This window comes from Trachinotus anak, unplaced genomic scaffold, assembly GCF_046630095.1.
Source record: "Trachinotus anak isolate AG129_WGS33_773 ecotype Australia unplaced genomic scaffold, CSIRO_AGI_Tana_v1 ptg000005l, whole genome shotgun sequence".
NCBI classification, from domain to species: domain Eukaryota; kingdom Metazoa; phylum Chordata; class Actinopteri; order Carangiformes; family Carangidae; genus Trachinotus; species Trachinotus anak.
In genome coordinates, this window is record NW_027273856.1 from 812,950 (window position 1) to 828,523 (window position 15,574).

The 15,574-nt window shown below is 39.3% G+C and overlaps 1 protein-coding gene and 1 long non-coding RNA gene across 20 annotated transcripts in view; one reads left to right on the top strand and one right to left on the bottom strand.

Moving 5' to 3' along the window:
- The window catches only part of LOC139621280 (uncharacterized), a 563,233-nt gene that overhangs the window by 187,065 nt on the left and 360,594 nt on the right, over nt 1-15,574 (bottom strand). The window lies entirely within an intron of this gene.
- The window catches only part of LOC139621276 (receptor-type tyrosine-protein phosphatase delta-like), a 345,696-nt gene that overhangs the window by 93,167 nt on the left and 236,955 nt on the right, over nt 1-15,574 (top strand). The gene's annotated exons all lie outside the window — the stretch shown is intronic.

The window sequence follows — 15,574 nt, forward strand, 5'->3', positions numbered from 1 at the left end:
GAACATTATGCTACTGTCCAACATGCCTGTTCTTATGCAGACATATAGCACTTTCACACTGGCAGCTAAGTCCAAATTCAGAGGCAGTTTTCCACAAAAATATGAACCAAATTTGTTCCTTACAAGACGACATATTCATGAATCATGACATCATTAATGGCTCAGGTTAATTGTTAGCAATAAAATGTGAAAGACAAAATGCCATCAGTTGTACTCACGTGGCTCTTCTCCAGGTTGCATAGTCTTCCTTATTTTTCCTAAATATGTCAAAATGTCACTAATCACTTTTCATCATAGCCACATTTTGTTGTAGACAGACTACAGAAGCAAACCCCAGATCGTATCAGCAGTAAACAGGGGTGACAGCAGACCAGCAGGTTTAGTGAAATGGGGAAACTGAAACTGAACTTTGGTGGAAGCCAACGAACCCAGTGTGAAAACGACCCTAGCTGTTGAATGTCGAGACAAGTTTGGCATCCTGTGTTTTGTCAGACTGTTTCTAGAGATGCTCAGCAGGCTGTAGGAGTGTGATAGAGGTCAACTGCATGATTGAATCCACCATAGCAGGGCCTCAGACCAGGGCAGCGGGACCTTTCAACGCTACCCATGGCTCTGAGCATCTGTTCATAAGGGGAAAATCAATCATCTCATCTCCAAGGTGGTGCAAGTGTTTTGGATAAATGAGAAAACGGCATACCTTTATGTTGCCCTCACTTGGCTGGTGGTTTGTCTCAGATACATAGATGCTCTCAATGTACCTGACTTTCCCTACTCGGACAGTTTTGGGAGAGCGCCACCTCATTGTGTAATTGAAAACACAGTGCCATGCCACTACACTGGCGCAGTTTGGCTATCCGGCAGAGCATCTGCAAGCAGTTCTGGTCTGGCTCTCAACTCTTTGAGGCAGGCGCTGGCTGACTGCTTGGAAACAGAAAACCCCTGGCTAGCTGAGAATAATAAGTACCCATGGGAAGCTGCCAGATGGACATTTACTGTGAGCCTAGCTGGAGAGGGAGAAATCTGTCATACATCACACTAGGCATCTGTGGGGGAGCAGTGCAGGTTCACGTCCACTATGTCGGATAAGAGGAGTGCTATTTGTCGAGACTGAAAGCTGTTAGATTTTTAACATATCGCATCTAGTTGATACATTTACCTTTTTTCAAGGTCAGCAATCCAGATCACATTAAAGCCACCTGTTACAGTGAAAGTTTTAAATAAAGTCAGATAAGGGAACCTTTGAAGATGTTTATCATATAATAGTCATGGCCATTGTAGATGCAGTCACTAAGTCCTGTGGAGTAGCCTTTTTCATTTAACTCAAATTTTATTACCATTTCCAGGCATTCAGTAGCTATTAATTAACAGTAACTCAATTTGAAGCTGGGTTCTGTTGTTCTGCTTATGTGAGGAAGGAGATATAGATGCAAATTTCTGTTTGTTATACTTGTATGGGAATTTTCAGATATCTCCCGCTGTAAAGTTTTTCTTATGTCTCTTTTAAATTTTGGTATAGGCAGTTGTTTCTATCCCTTTCACAGAATAATAACTCAAAAGCATGTTTCTGTCGTAGATAATCATTGAAGCCCTGTATTTTGAGTTGGAGTGGAAATGTCCAGTACTTTTTTTTTTTTTTTTTTAACATTCTTCCATTCTAAGATATAGGCTAGTTATTACAATTGGCTCATTATGCTCTTGGAAGCTCAGGGGCTTCAGAGCTGGTAAAGAGAGGGAGAACAAGAGAGAAAGAGCACAAAGAGTTCACCCCAGTATCATCAGCAGTGAAATAGGACCTCGCTTCTCTTAGACAAGCTGTGCACCAGTTATTATTGCATTATATCTGGCAGCCCTCCTCTCAGACAGGAACCGAGCCACACTTGATCAGTGATATGACACTGGCAGAGAAGAGAGTGATTGCTGGCTGCTCAGTTAAGCAAATACCATTATGCCGTTGAAGTCTAAAAGTAGATCTGTGCTTGGTAAAAATTATAAAAGGCCAACCCGGACAGTATCCAAAGCAGTGGTAGCTTTGTAATTCTCAGGAGTGGGTTCCTCTGAAATGCTTTTTGGTTTATCCATCTCTCAGAGGATAAGAACAATGCTATTCACAGATAATGCACCCCTTTCAAGTATCCATCTGGGTTTCTGGAAAAATGCTGTGTTGCATACCATTCAAAATATAAAGAACAAATGCTTAATTAGAAACAGATTTTTTAAAAATAATTATGTACATTATCTATAATTTTGTTTTGTTTATATGGGCTGTCCTCTGTCAATAGAGGATGCATAAGTCAAAGGTATGTGTAACAGAATATATGTTTCAGCAATGATCTGGAGTTCATAGCCCTAATCGTAATGCTTGTATGCAGAGTTAGTGAGCAGCCATAACCCCAGATCATTAGAGAACAACCATAGCTTGCTTCTGTGGTGGGTCTTAATGTTAACTTTTTTTTTCTTTTAGCTGTGCTCTCTGGGTAATGGGCCATTTCACTAATGGTGACTTTCTCAAGCATGTGTCAAAAAGCTCCTGGCATTATCAAAAGCTCTTGAGGGATCTTAAAGTTGCTGTCTGTTGTTTTTTTTCCCCCACTCCTTTCTAAAGACCAACCAGTGCTGGGTAAGCTCTTATTAAGAAATGTGACTGATAGCTTGTTAGCGTGACTTTGCATAAGTTCTACAGTAATTAGACTTGAGTGACAGATTCACCAAGTGTTCACTTTTACAGCCACCTCTCAGAAATCAGCTTACAGTGCATTAAGTTAGCAGACTGTGTCACTCCTCGCCTCTAATTTTTGATTGGCATTGTTCGATATACTCACAATAATTGCTTATCATGGCGGATAATCACACTTGCAACTATCCATACTATGCACAAATAGATGCTTTAAAGATGTTGTGCAACAGTAATTTAGGCAGACACACCGTACAGATTTGTGTACACTTGGAAACCCCTATCTGTGCAAGTGAAGCTGGGCTGCTGTTAAGAACAGATGGCTTATCTTTAACTTTATCAGCGGCGGCAGTGTCACCCGCAAACGCGATAAGTTGCTCCAGTGCCTGGGGAGATCGGCATCCATCAGTAGGTAACAGCATATGGTGGAGGCACATTAAGGTGTCCTGTCTCTCTCTTTCCCTGCCTTCCTGTTCTATGAGCGGTTCTTCAGCCAAGCATCAGAATCTCACTTCACAGGATAAAGTGTGGGTGTTTGAGCGTGTGTGCATGTGCTGAGGGGCAGTGGGCACCCAATTTAAGATCTTGTGCTTCCTGTTTGATCTGTTTCATGTTTTCAAAGTTCTGCAGTCATTTATTTACTTATTTATTATTATGCTGAGGATTCAGTTACCCTAACCCATCAATCTATCTAAGTACCTACCTATCTACTTTTTCTTTTGTTATTTATTTCTTTTCATGTCTTGTTTGCTTGCTTGCATTTTTATGGAGATCTTCAGAGTTAAACATGGTTGGCATGGTAAAAAAAAAAAATGTTCTTTTGTCCATTTGGAGAGGAATCACAAGGCAGTATCAGAAACTATGTCTGTGTCAAGAAGGTGTTGTTTTTCCTCTCTCTCCCACTAATAACAACCTCCATTGCCATTCCAACCTAACCACCCCAGTACGGCATGCGATTCCAACATTGGAAGGAAAGCGTGTTTACCAGATCCTCCATGTGTTGCATTCCTACATTAAGCTGAATGTCAATCAAAGCCTTGTTTGCTTGAGCGAGTGGCTCAGTCTTCCACGGACCAACATGACAGCATGGAGTTGGACATAAATCAGACAAGCTACAAAAATTGTATTCACCTCTTGTGGAGATTTGGAAGTACACTGTAGCAGCAGAAGTGCTCATGATTAAAAGCTTCTCTCCAGAGGCACACACAAATTGTTACATATTGGTATCTTTCTGTCATTATTGTTATGGACATCAATACCCTCATGCTTCTAAATGATAGCCCCTGCAAAAAAAAAAAAAAAGTCCTCAGCACGAGTGACGCCTTCCCTGAAGGCCAGCGCTATTTCCTCACAGTGACTACATTTGTTCTCATTTTGAAGTCATTGTTTTTCAACAAGGACTAAACACTGCTTAATAATTACCTCCAGTGCTTTTTAAATGTATTCTTTCTCTTGCTTTCAGTTTTGACACCCCTATTTATGCTCTAAGTTTCAACTCATGTATAAAACCTCTGATATGTCACATCATGCATCCCACCCAAACCCCTCTAGCCTTCCCTTTTCTATTATTATTCCCGTGCTGACGTCTCCCTAATAAGCAGCGTTAATTAGCCTGCTCTTCAAAAATATAATTTTCCATTGTGTCTTCGGAGTTTGGTCATTAAATGAACAAAGGCAGTCAAACGACTGACACAATAGGCTCCGCTGTTTAAACGTACAGCCATGACAAAACTTGGTTGAGAAACAATCAGGAAATCTACTTGATTCTTCATCATCCCATTATCTCAGGTTAACTAGATGTCTGCGCTATGAACAACAGAAACGGGTTGTTTATGTCCAAGCAACCCTTTTCCCAGTCACTCTGGTTGTGATTTTGCACATGTAAAACTGTATTTTTTTTATGACAAGGTTTCTGTATCATCTACAGAAATTATGCTGCTGTTTTTAAAGCCTAGAACTGTTTGCAGTATTAAGTCTTGTATAACCAGGGAAATCTTTTGGGAAGTCATATGGTCTCCTCTGAGACAGCATCTGGCCCAAGTTGGCTCAAGCATCCTACGTCCATTCTGGCAGAACATTTGAGAATGATGAAGACCACTGGATAGAATCCATGGCCTTGCTTCTATGAAGGTTGAATGTCAGAGGTCGTTGGGTGGCCAACCCATCTGCCGGTCTGGCACTGCCGCATACAGTACAGGCTGGATGTTAGCAACAGAGTGGAATGTTTCGTGGGTGTCTAAGTGGAGACAGTCTGTGTTCATAGCCTGCTCAGATGTAAACTCTACAGCTCCATCACAGCTCAGCCTGCCAACAAATTACATCATTGTCACTGGTTTGATTAGCAGTGTTTTGACAGAGCAAAGTGAAAGTAATTAATTTGTTTATGTTGGTTATATAATGTATTGAAGGTATCTAAAGTATCTGATGCAAAGACATATGCAGTCTTAAAGAATATTACAGGAAAAGTTCCATGCAGAAACCGATACTTTATCACTTGTTAAAGTTCATCATTATTATTATTACAAATGTATCTTTTAACTCAACCACTATGAGGTACAGTCTTGAGTAAAGTGTAGTAGAAAAGGCATGTTATCACAGCCACAACAGTTATTATCAGACAGGGCTGGAAACCTTCAAACTGGTCATTTATGTGCCAAACTTGTGTTTCAGATTGCATTTCATCAAGGAAAAGACGGAATTTGCCTTAATGCATCATAGTCATGTTAGCCCTGGTACAATATTAGTCACATTTTGCCATGTAGTGTACTGTATCCTCATGATCATTCTGAATTGAGCATTCATTACCATATAAACTGAACAAAATTTCATGCAGTACAACAAAGTATGGGCTTGGAGTCTCTAAAAATGGCCTGATGTATTGAATTGTCTCTTTTTAATTACCTTTAACAGAACCACAGTTAGGGGCAGCAAAGCATGAATCTGCAGAGGCTGCACCATATTTACCCTGCAGAGCTCTATGTACACAGAAAGCTGCTCCACCATGTCCCAGTACAATACTACTCTCCCCTTTCTTGACCGACACCACAATAGAAACTTGCGTTAATTAGTCCTTTGTGGCCTGCCATACGGAGAATCCAGGTTTGTAAATACAGGGGAGGATATGTCCTCAACTGTCCCTTGTTACAGATTAAGGCCTGAAGCCAAATGGAAAATTTCCTCTTCTTCTCTGACATGTGTACTGACATTACTGCAGGTCAAAGGAAAATAACTGTAGGGTTTGTGTTTGCTCAGGGACTTTAGTGACCACAGGCTATGCTAAAGGGTTATCATTTGGGGCAAGCACAGAACAGTGACTGTGGGATTGGATGTAAAATGGAGACACATAAGTAGGATAATGATCTGGTGTGTTTACAGGAAACAGGATTGCAATCTCCCCACTGTTCTCACCATAAGACAAAGCCACATAATAAATTGCTCAGATATAACATATTGATAATCCCTCAGCTCTGTTTCTTTGATTGTTATTTTCTTGATTTATCCTGTTTTCAATGAGTAAATGTGTTTTACAGTATGTGCTATATATATGAAATCAAATAAGGACACAGGTTATCATGCAGGTTCATGGACACCTGTCTACACATGCATATCTGCACTCCAGCCCAGTATCGTGGGAATTACAGAAGTGAGAGTTTGGGTCCTGGGTGACACTGGGTGACAAATTCCTTGAATTTGATAAAAATGGCAAATGTAGCTTATTTTTCGGAGCTCATCTAACTAGCAAAGCAAACATGGAACCATGTCCCCAGCAATGCTCTAAAGATAGAAAATGCACTGAGGAGAAAGTTTCAGAATAATTAATGACAATGAACTTTGCTGTGGTGCTCATGCCAGTTGGCAACTTACATCTACACCCTGCTAGCATCAAGCTGCAAAGAGTTACTAGTGTCTTTGAAGACAGAACGGATTGTCAAATAATAAAATAACACAATTGTACATACGTGCTATTTTTAACCATTACTTAGCTTTTGGCTCTTAAATGGCGCATGGTTTTCTTTCTTCTCCACCTAGATAAAAAGTGATTTTTTTTTTTTAATGGGCCAGAACACATTATCTTCAAAGGAAATGTTCTACCGAAATTAGTCATATACTAAAACAATTGTCAAAAAGGCCATATATTTCCATATTTCTGTGCTGCTGATGTTTGAAAATTCAGTGTAAATTATGAAAATGTTTTTTTTTTCTTTGACACAGTGCCGTTTGAACAACAGTACATGACTGTTAGGCTACAAGACTCATTCATCACCAGGCCGTATTAATTTGGTGTTTTTGTGAGATGTGAAGAGGCTGTTACATGTGTCACCGCAGCACTACACCCCATCATTAATTTGCTATCTTGTTACCATACAACCACCTCTCACTTCTTTTATTCTCTCGCTCTCAAACTTTCCTCTTTCACTTGGCATGATAATCACCTCACTTGAAAGATGGCAGGCAAAGAATAGAAATCAAGATACTGTAGGCAAGAATAACAAGCTGACACCGCACAGTCAACGCCGGTGAGTAATCCATCCCATATTTTTATTCCTCCCTCCAGAATTTCACCATAAACACAGCCTGTTATCTATTTTTATTCTGATTTTTTTTCCCTTCTTTTCTATCACCAGAATTTTATTTATTTTATTTATTTATTTATCTATTGTTTCGGATTTTCCAGCGGATTCTTACATGTGGGCTTCACTCACACACACTCTGTCTGTGTCATGCACACAGGCCCGCATCTCACATTATTGAACAGTTTGTTCTGTTGTGAATAACCTTTCACATTCATAACAGACATCATCAATCACATGCAGTGAGGGAAGCAATGAACATTTAGCCATCTTAGCACAAAGATTTGCACAAACCTTCAATATCTAATCCAATCACCAGGCTCTCTCACACTAATGCAGTTGTACAATGCTTTGCAATGTTTAATATAATATAATATAATAATATAATATAATTCTTTTATCTATTTATTTTTGTAAAAAATGATGTTGAACTGCCATACGGAGAGACAGTGTTTCTCATGGCAAAATCATGTCATCACTGTCTCAACCATAGTAATGACTGAGCTAGAACAGATTATTTATAGTTGGACAATCAGTTAGGCTAACTTAAGTTGGGTGCAATATGATTATATTAACATAATCCAGTTCTTGTTAAATTGGATCAGAAATATTATTAAAGCAGGCAGAGCTTTCACTCAGTGTCGCTAATTCCTCTCATGCTTAAGTCCTAATGAGAAATAAGGAAGCACTTACAAGGAAGCATACAGACTGAACGGTAGGTAGAGATTATCTGTCTACCTTACTCAGTTCACTCACACTCACACACTCTGTCTGTGTCATGCACACAATTACACAGAACCTGGTGCACTCAGAAGCAAAGAAAACCACACACACACACACTCAGGAATACAGACAATACACTTTCACTTGTAGTTTTAATCTCTGCCTATTTCCTCTCAAATGAACAGCACTGTGTAATACAGCCAGAGGGATTTTCAAACACAGCATTATCAGGCACTTTGGAAACAGTATGGAGTGGAGACCAGCTGATACTCTATGATTTAGCACAAAGTTTTGAAAATAAAATCATACTGTTGTCAAAGGCAGTGCTTAAGTGTCACATAATTTATGTGTTGCCACATTAGAAATTAAAAGGCAGAGACTGCAAACGTCCCAAAATGAGGATTTGCATTCATAACTGATTACTGCTATTGAACTAAAAAAAAGAGATTGAATCATAATGTTGGAAAATGATTGTTGGTGTATAGGCAGGGAATTATTCATACAACATGGATTTACATAACAATAGTTTTAGACTAAACAGTTACTGAAATGAATATATTCACTGCAACTGTGTGCACCAATTACCGAAACTCCAGTTGCTTTGTTTCATACGGTCTGTCTTCATGGCTATATTTTGTCATAACACATATTGTTTGCACTGTTTCATGGCAATAATTGGCCCTGGTTGGAGAAGGAGACCTCTGGCATGTGTGAATAAGCTAACACACAGAATCACAGGCAACAGTCCAAGGGGAACTATTCACTGTCTTATCAGGCTATCTGACAACACACAATGCTAATTCAGGTGTGAACAGTGAATTCATTTCCATTTTGTAATCTTCCAGTTCTTTCAAAAATATTGAGAGCCTGCCCATCTCGTTGCTTCCCATTGGACACACAAACAAAAACTTAATATCCAGAATAAATTGGGAATGAAATGAGTTAAAAGGGATTATTCATTATGCACGCACATAATATGACAGTCAATACCCTATCGATCACTGTGGAATTTTAATTTACCCATAATGACACAACATTAAGTGAGCCTGATTGATAGTTTTTACACATGGGAGGACACAATTATGCTCCACACAGAGTACACATGCACGCGCCAAAGCGCACATACAGATACCCAGGGTGCATGAGTCCACTGCAGATTCACACACTCCCATTCCACAATGTTATTATCTCATTCTCCATGGTCTCATTTTTCACAAAGCCCCGGGGTGTGTGAGGGACAGTCAGGGTTGAACTCACACAAGCCCAGGCGGTATACCCGACTGCCAGTGAAGGTCTGTGTTAGTATCGAGTGCAAAACTGCCAGAAGAAACAGGAACGTGAAAATGGAAAGAACCCAGATCATCCTGCAAAACAATGGTGCGCAGGAACCTTTCACACTGCCACTGGAAGCAGCTGCTTGACTATATTGGAAAATATTGTTTATTTGGGGATTAGAACTGGAGGATGATTAGTAAAAAGACATGTTATTACAGGGCAAATAAGAAGGCTAAGGTCTTTACAGCAACTTAATACAAAATGACCACAAAATAACTAGGGCTGTTTTACAAGTACAATTGTTTTCATTAGAGTTCACTTTTTGGCCTGCACTCAGGAAAATAAAAATCTGCCCACTCATTTGAATTTTAAGGCACATTTAATTTTATCCCAGCTATTTGTATTTTGAAAACGCATCTCAGCTATTAACATAAAAAAGTATATTCAGTATTATTACAACATTAGGGCACTGTAGCTCAAGAGGGTTAGCCAGAGGTGTAGGTGTGTATCTACCTTGAACCTAGACTTGAAGAGACAAGTGTTCATGATCAAACTCAAGAATGTCCAATCAGTACTTGTCTTTGTGAAGAAATAAAGGTTTTCATGCACAGTGTATTCAAACATGTGTCCTACCTATATGAAATGAAAATTCTTATTCATTCTCACCAGTGAAGTCACCATTTAATGAAATTGCAGTTGACTAGTTAACTTCTGGACACTATATCCTTCCTCCAGCTTTGAGTTCTTTGTTTTCAAACTAAGGCAGTGATTTCTCAGTACATAAAATACATCATGGAGGTCTTAAAAGTTCACATTCACAAAGAGTTTTCTTCTGCTGGAATTGTGATAGGGGTTATAGATTACCTGATGCTGCTTCTGTTACATCTGCCAACAAGGTTATGTTTTCAGTCCAGTTTGTCTGCTTGTCTGTCAGTTTGTTTGTAACTTGAAATCAACTTTTCATTGGGGTTTTGTGGAAAGTGAGACCATGGGCCAAGGAAAGATGGTAACTGGAACTCCTGAACTGTGAGGGGTGAAAGAGAAATTCTTCATCTAATAGATATAGAAATCTATAGATATTCCACCTACACAGATTTTCTATTATTTTTCTCTCTTCTGTATATATTTTTTTTCACGAAAGAATTTTCACAACTCATTCTACAAATGTTACCTTTTCTTTAGTAGTTGTGTTATGCAGAAGACATTAGGACATGATAGATCATTCCTCACTTTAATGAGCATTAATATGTGTATAAAATTATGTTTTTTGGTTTTTTTTATGTTTTTTGCCATGTAATTTGGAGAAAAGGAGGAAGTCAGGTGACAGTCTATAGAGTGAGTCCACATAAGGTGAAAGTTAAGGCAGATGGGTCAACAAAACACAGGAATTTAAGAGGGGAGACTGCTGTTCATTTCCAGGTGAACCTCTAACCCTAAGTCAACTGTAAATGTTGTTCCACAACCATAACCACATGTTTATTATTGTAACCATGATGACAAAGGTCTTCTAACTTTGAGGAAGTACTTATGTTAAAGATCCCCTCTGATGAAAATCAAGTTTTTAAACTTGTAAACAGGTCCATATGATATTTCTTACATAATACAAGACATATATTGAGCGAAATAAGCCGTCATGAGCATGTTAGCATGCTGACATTGGCATTAAGCAGCTCCTAGCATGGCTGTAGACTCTTAGTTTTGTTCTCTGTTAAAGTGGCAATCTCAAAGACTTCAGTCCAGGTTGATTTGGCTACACCTGTAGTTACTGCTGGTAACAGCAAAACAAACTACTTTCATTTTTCATGAAGAGGTCAGACAATAATTGTCTTTTTTCCATCATTATGTGAGCAACCATGATCTGATTTTATCCAGCACATGGCACGAGTCTGCGAACAGCAGGGCAAAGTGAAAGGAGCTGGATAGCTGGCTGAGAAGCTGGAGGTTTGCAGCCTGCCGCCTGCAGCTCTTCATCTGACCGCTCACGGTGGCTGCTCCTTCTTGTTCCATTACTCCCTGCAGTATTTCAAACTGCTTGCTGTCAAAAAATGCTGAAAATGACCACTGTCTTGTTTTGTTGACACATTTTTGATGAACGATAGCAGTATTTGCTAGGCTCATTGACAAACACATTGCATTTCCTGTGATTAGTTCATAATTGAAGTGAACTCGTTTTACCAGTTAAAAGCTTTTAATGTGAAGCTGCAGAAGTAGGAAATGTTTGATTTGCATAAGCAGAAACTTAATACTGAATGTTTTCTGGGAATGACACCCAGTTCATAATACTGCAAATGTACTGCTATCAACAGTGTGCCTTAGGCTCAGTCACTGTTGTGTTACCTCATTCGGCAACAGATAGTGACTTAACAGACATTTACTTAAGTGAAAATCTTTCACATTGCCACATTAAGTGTTCTCTCTAAAAGTCTAGTATACTTATTGTAGTAAGCCATTAAAAATACTCTTCATGCATGGCCTTTACTGTTATGTAATAATAAAGACCCAAGCCTTGAGCTGTGGACATCAGTAGACATAGAGGTGGCGTGTTGCTGAAGGCAGCTGGATGCGTTGACTGGACTGCCAGCAGATAGACACACACATGATTAGTGTCAGGTCCATGACATTACCTAATGTGATGCCTCAGACATGGGCCAGCTGTTACTGCAGGGAGCCAACTATCCGCCATCACTTCTTCAGCTTAATGCCAGAATTTCATTTGTGGGTGCAGGCGGTGGTAAGAAGTGACTGGAAACCAAATCTCCGTGTCTCTCTGTCCTACCAACAATGGCGTCCATCGCCTCAAGGTGACGCCACAGACTACTAAATCATAGAGTTAGTGATTAGCAAAGTTGGAGGGGCACAGACAGGAACCAAAGCCCAAACCAATAACTCTCTACATTGAATTTAATGTTTGTCTAGGAGGTGCTGTAAAATGTTCTCTCCATTTTTCAATTTCCACATTAATATCTTAAACGAGGTTACAGGACTCGTGTGGCAATGACGTCTCAGTCGGAGGTTGTTAAGAGGTTTCTACTCATAGACTTCCACTGTGGTTATTTGAAACAATGTGGCACATACATTTAATGCTGCCATTTTTGTCTCACATCGAGAGCCTCGGAAAGCAGCAATACGAGTAAAGGCAGATATTACAGCTATCAACCAAACAACATGAGGTGTAAAATTAGCCGTAGGGAGGACACACACTTATGGTTACAGTGATATACTGAATAATACATTACACATGGGACACCAGAACATATATAAACATTGTTCAACATACTGACAGAACTTTTCTTCTTCCACTTTTGTTGTTGGAAAAATACTTTTCTAACACATCCACAAGAATAGCAATGGCAACATCTTTAAATTTAGAACGTGTGATGAACACTAATTAACAACCTTTCAGCTTGAGAAACGCTAGTCTCCTGCCTCTTTGCACATTGCATCCCCTTGTTGCTGCTGCGGTGGCGGGTGGAGTGGAGGACTGTAAAGGGACGTTTTTTTTAATGCCTCCTGTAAGATGTTGACTCCTGTACCCATCCAAAAGTGTAAACCTCCTGTTTACCCCCACTTACATCTCCATGAGTTTCCAGATAAGCCATATGCTTTAATCCTCACAGTCCTGCTGTTACTTTCTCACAAACTTTGCTAACATACTTGTCATCAAGTTCACTTCACACCTTACAAAAGTGTAGAACCTGTGCAGCTGTTTTTACTGTGGGGTGATTGGCAAACTTTAAAATTTTCTCAAGGGGAAATACCATATGTGCTGTTTATACTGTATGTCGGGTGGATAAGTTTAACACTGGTTCATAAGTTGTTTGCTTGTTTTATGTATAATAGATAAAGGCCAACAGAGGAATTGCAGGGAGAAGTATGGAGCACTTGACCAATTTACATAATAAAAGGAAAAATAAATGGTCTCTTTGCTCAGAGGGAAAGTTCTGCAATATCCATTTGGGTGTTTAAACAAAAAATCCACTTGATGTTTAATAGCTTGAAATGTCTACACCACATTAGGAAACCAAAATATTCACTCAAACCTTTTGTAATTCAGCATGAAATGCTGTTTCGAATAAATGAAAGAATACTGAACATCATTTCCTGTGTTTAACTGAAGCTGACCATGTAGCTGCAGTCTTAGCTGGGTCAGAAGGGAAGGAAGTAAAGCCCTCTCTCCTCTAAGTGCTGGGCATCATGCCAGTACCTGCCTCATCTGTGTGATATATCCACATTGGCAAACTCAAAGCAAGGCCTTGAACTCACTCAATACCATTTTCTGTTACATTTCACACCGGTGGCTTTTTAAGCAAACAAAGTGTCAAGGAGGAGAGGAGGAGAGTTCAAACGGGACAGGCAGTCTGCAGTAACTGTCAAATGACTCAAATGACTGTAGGGCCAATCAAAGGTAGAGTTTTGCATTCTGGTGGACTTACTGTGTCCTCTTTTTATCAAAGTGGAATGTGGTACCGCTGTGAAGTCAGAAGTGGTGGATGTGTGTGTAGTTCATCCAACCTTCAGGCAGGACACTGGAATTGGCATTCGTGACACAGATGTTGTACAAATATAGTAATTTTTGAAAGTAAGATGCAGGCTGCAGACCCTAGAACAGTTCAGATTATTTTGATGCCATCTCTGGTGTATTTTCCACTGGTAATAATATCATAATCTGATCAATCAAAATCAAAAATCAAAAGTTTCTGCAATGTTGTCCCTATAATCTTTTATTAATGTTGTAATCTTATTAACAACACACACTGTCTGAGGTGAAATTATCAGAATATACCGTATTATACATGACTTTATGGAGGACTCTACAAGTTTGACACTATGTGAAATCTGAGTAATGGATACTATTATACTGAGCAAGGTGCCAACGAATTTTAATGAAAGCCATTATCTCCAGATTAACTGTGTTAACACAGAGGGCTAAAGCAAACAGCTAGTAGACTTTCAAGCATGAATTTTTTGCTTCTGCTTAACCACTGCTGGGTGTTGAGTCCCTGCACAGGTCTGAAAATTTAACTGCAGAGTCTCAGAGGTGTATTATTCACATAGAAATGGGGCTTAATACCACAGCCCTCATCCAACTCATTTTAAAAGGTGTGTGCTCATAATGTAGCGTTCTCTCCTGTTCCTATTGCTTACCCTCATACTTTCTCCCACCCTCCCACTGTCTGTCTTACTGGTGGTGCCCACAGCCGAGATTTTATGATTTTGTTTATTTAGCTAAATCAGGGAATCTGTTGCCTGCTTAATGCCAACTTTTGCATTTTTAGAGATTTGAAAATGCTTTTATTTATAACCCAAAAGTATCAGGGGTAACAAAAGATGCAGTGTACCACTACAGTTAGTATTATATAGAAAAGCAGATAAGATGCAGCAAATGGCATCAGGTCAGACTCAAACTCACACCACTGTGGTTTAATATAAGCCTTAGAATCCTGTTCTCTACCAGTTGAGCTACTACTGTACCATACTGTATGGTTACTTTTATATATAAAAGGCAACATGTCCTCACAGCAAACAGACCTTGTCAGTTGACTGCTTATTGATAAAGTTATCCAACCCACTTTAGGCTATAACTAGTTTGGTTTTACTTGACATTACATTATTCACAGCACAGGACATGGGAAAAATTGTGTCCTGTATTGATTCAATACAAGACACAGCATTTTATCCACAAATATGGGACAATCCCGTACATCACGGGATGGGTGGCAACCCCATGGGAAACCTAAAGGTAGCCTATAAGTAGATGGGTGGTTCTTGTGTGTATTGTGAAATATAACCCTGCCAGTGCCACTGTGTCTTACAGTTTGTTTTTTCTCCACTTCTCAGACGAGGCTTCTTTAAAACAAAATGCCACCTAATCAAATCATTATTATTCCATTATTAAACTCCTAGTGGAAAAACAACAACAACAACAAAAAACAACCAAAAAAAAAAAAAACCACTCAAGTCACTCAAGCTCTATTAATAAGATTGAGTATCCATGTTTAACACAACCTAATGGATGAGTGAAATAAGCTCCTGCTATTAATGTTTAATGTATAATTGAATGTTCTACATGGCCAAACTTGTTTACTGGAATAATTGATTCTGTTTTCCCATTTTGCCTGCAATACAAGACGGGACTCAGACAGTTGAGGGAGGAGACAGAGACAAAGAGAGAGAGAGACCCCCTTGGCTCACCCTCTGCAATTGGTGTTGAGGTCAAAGCCACAGATGTTAGAAGTAATTATCACACTTGCAGCAGGGCATGTTTGATAGGCTCTTAAAAGCTTGTGACAGATCTTTTATTTCAGCTGAAAGCTACTGTCTAAAAAAAAAAAAA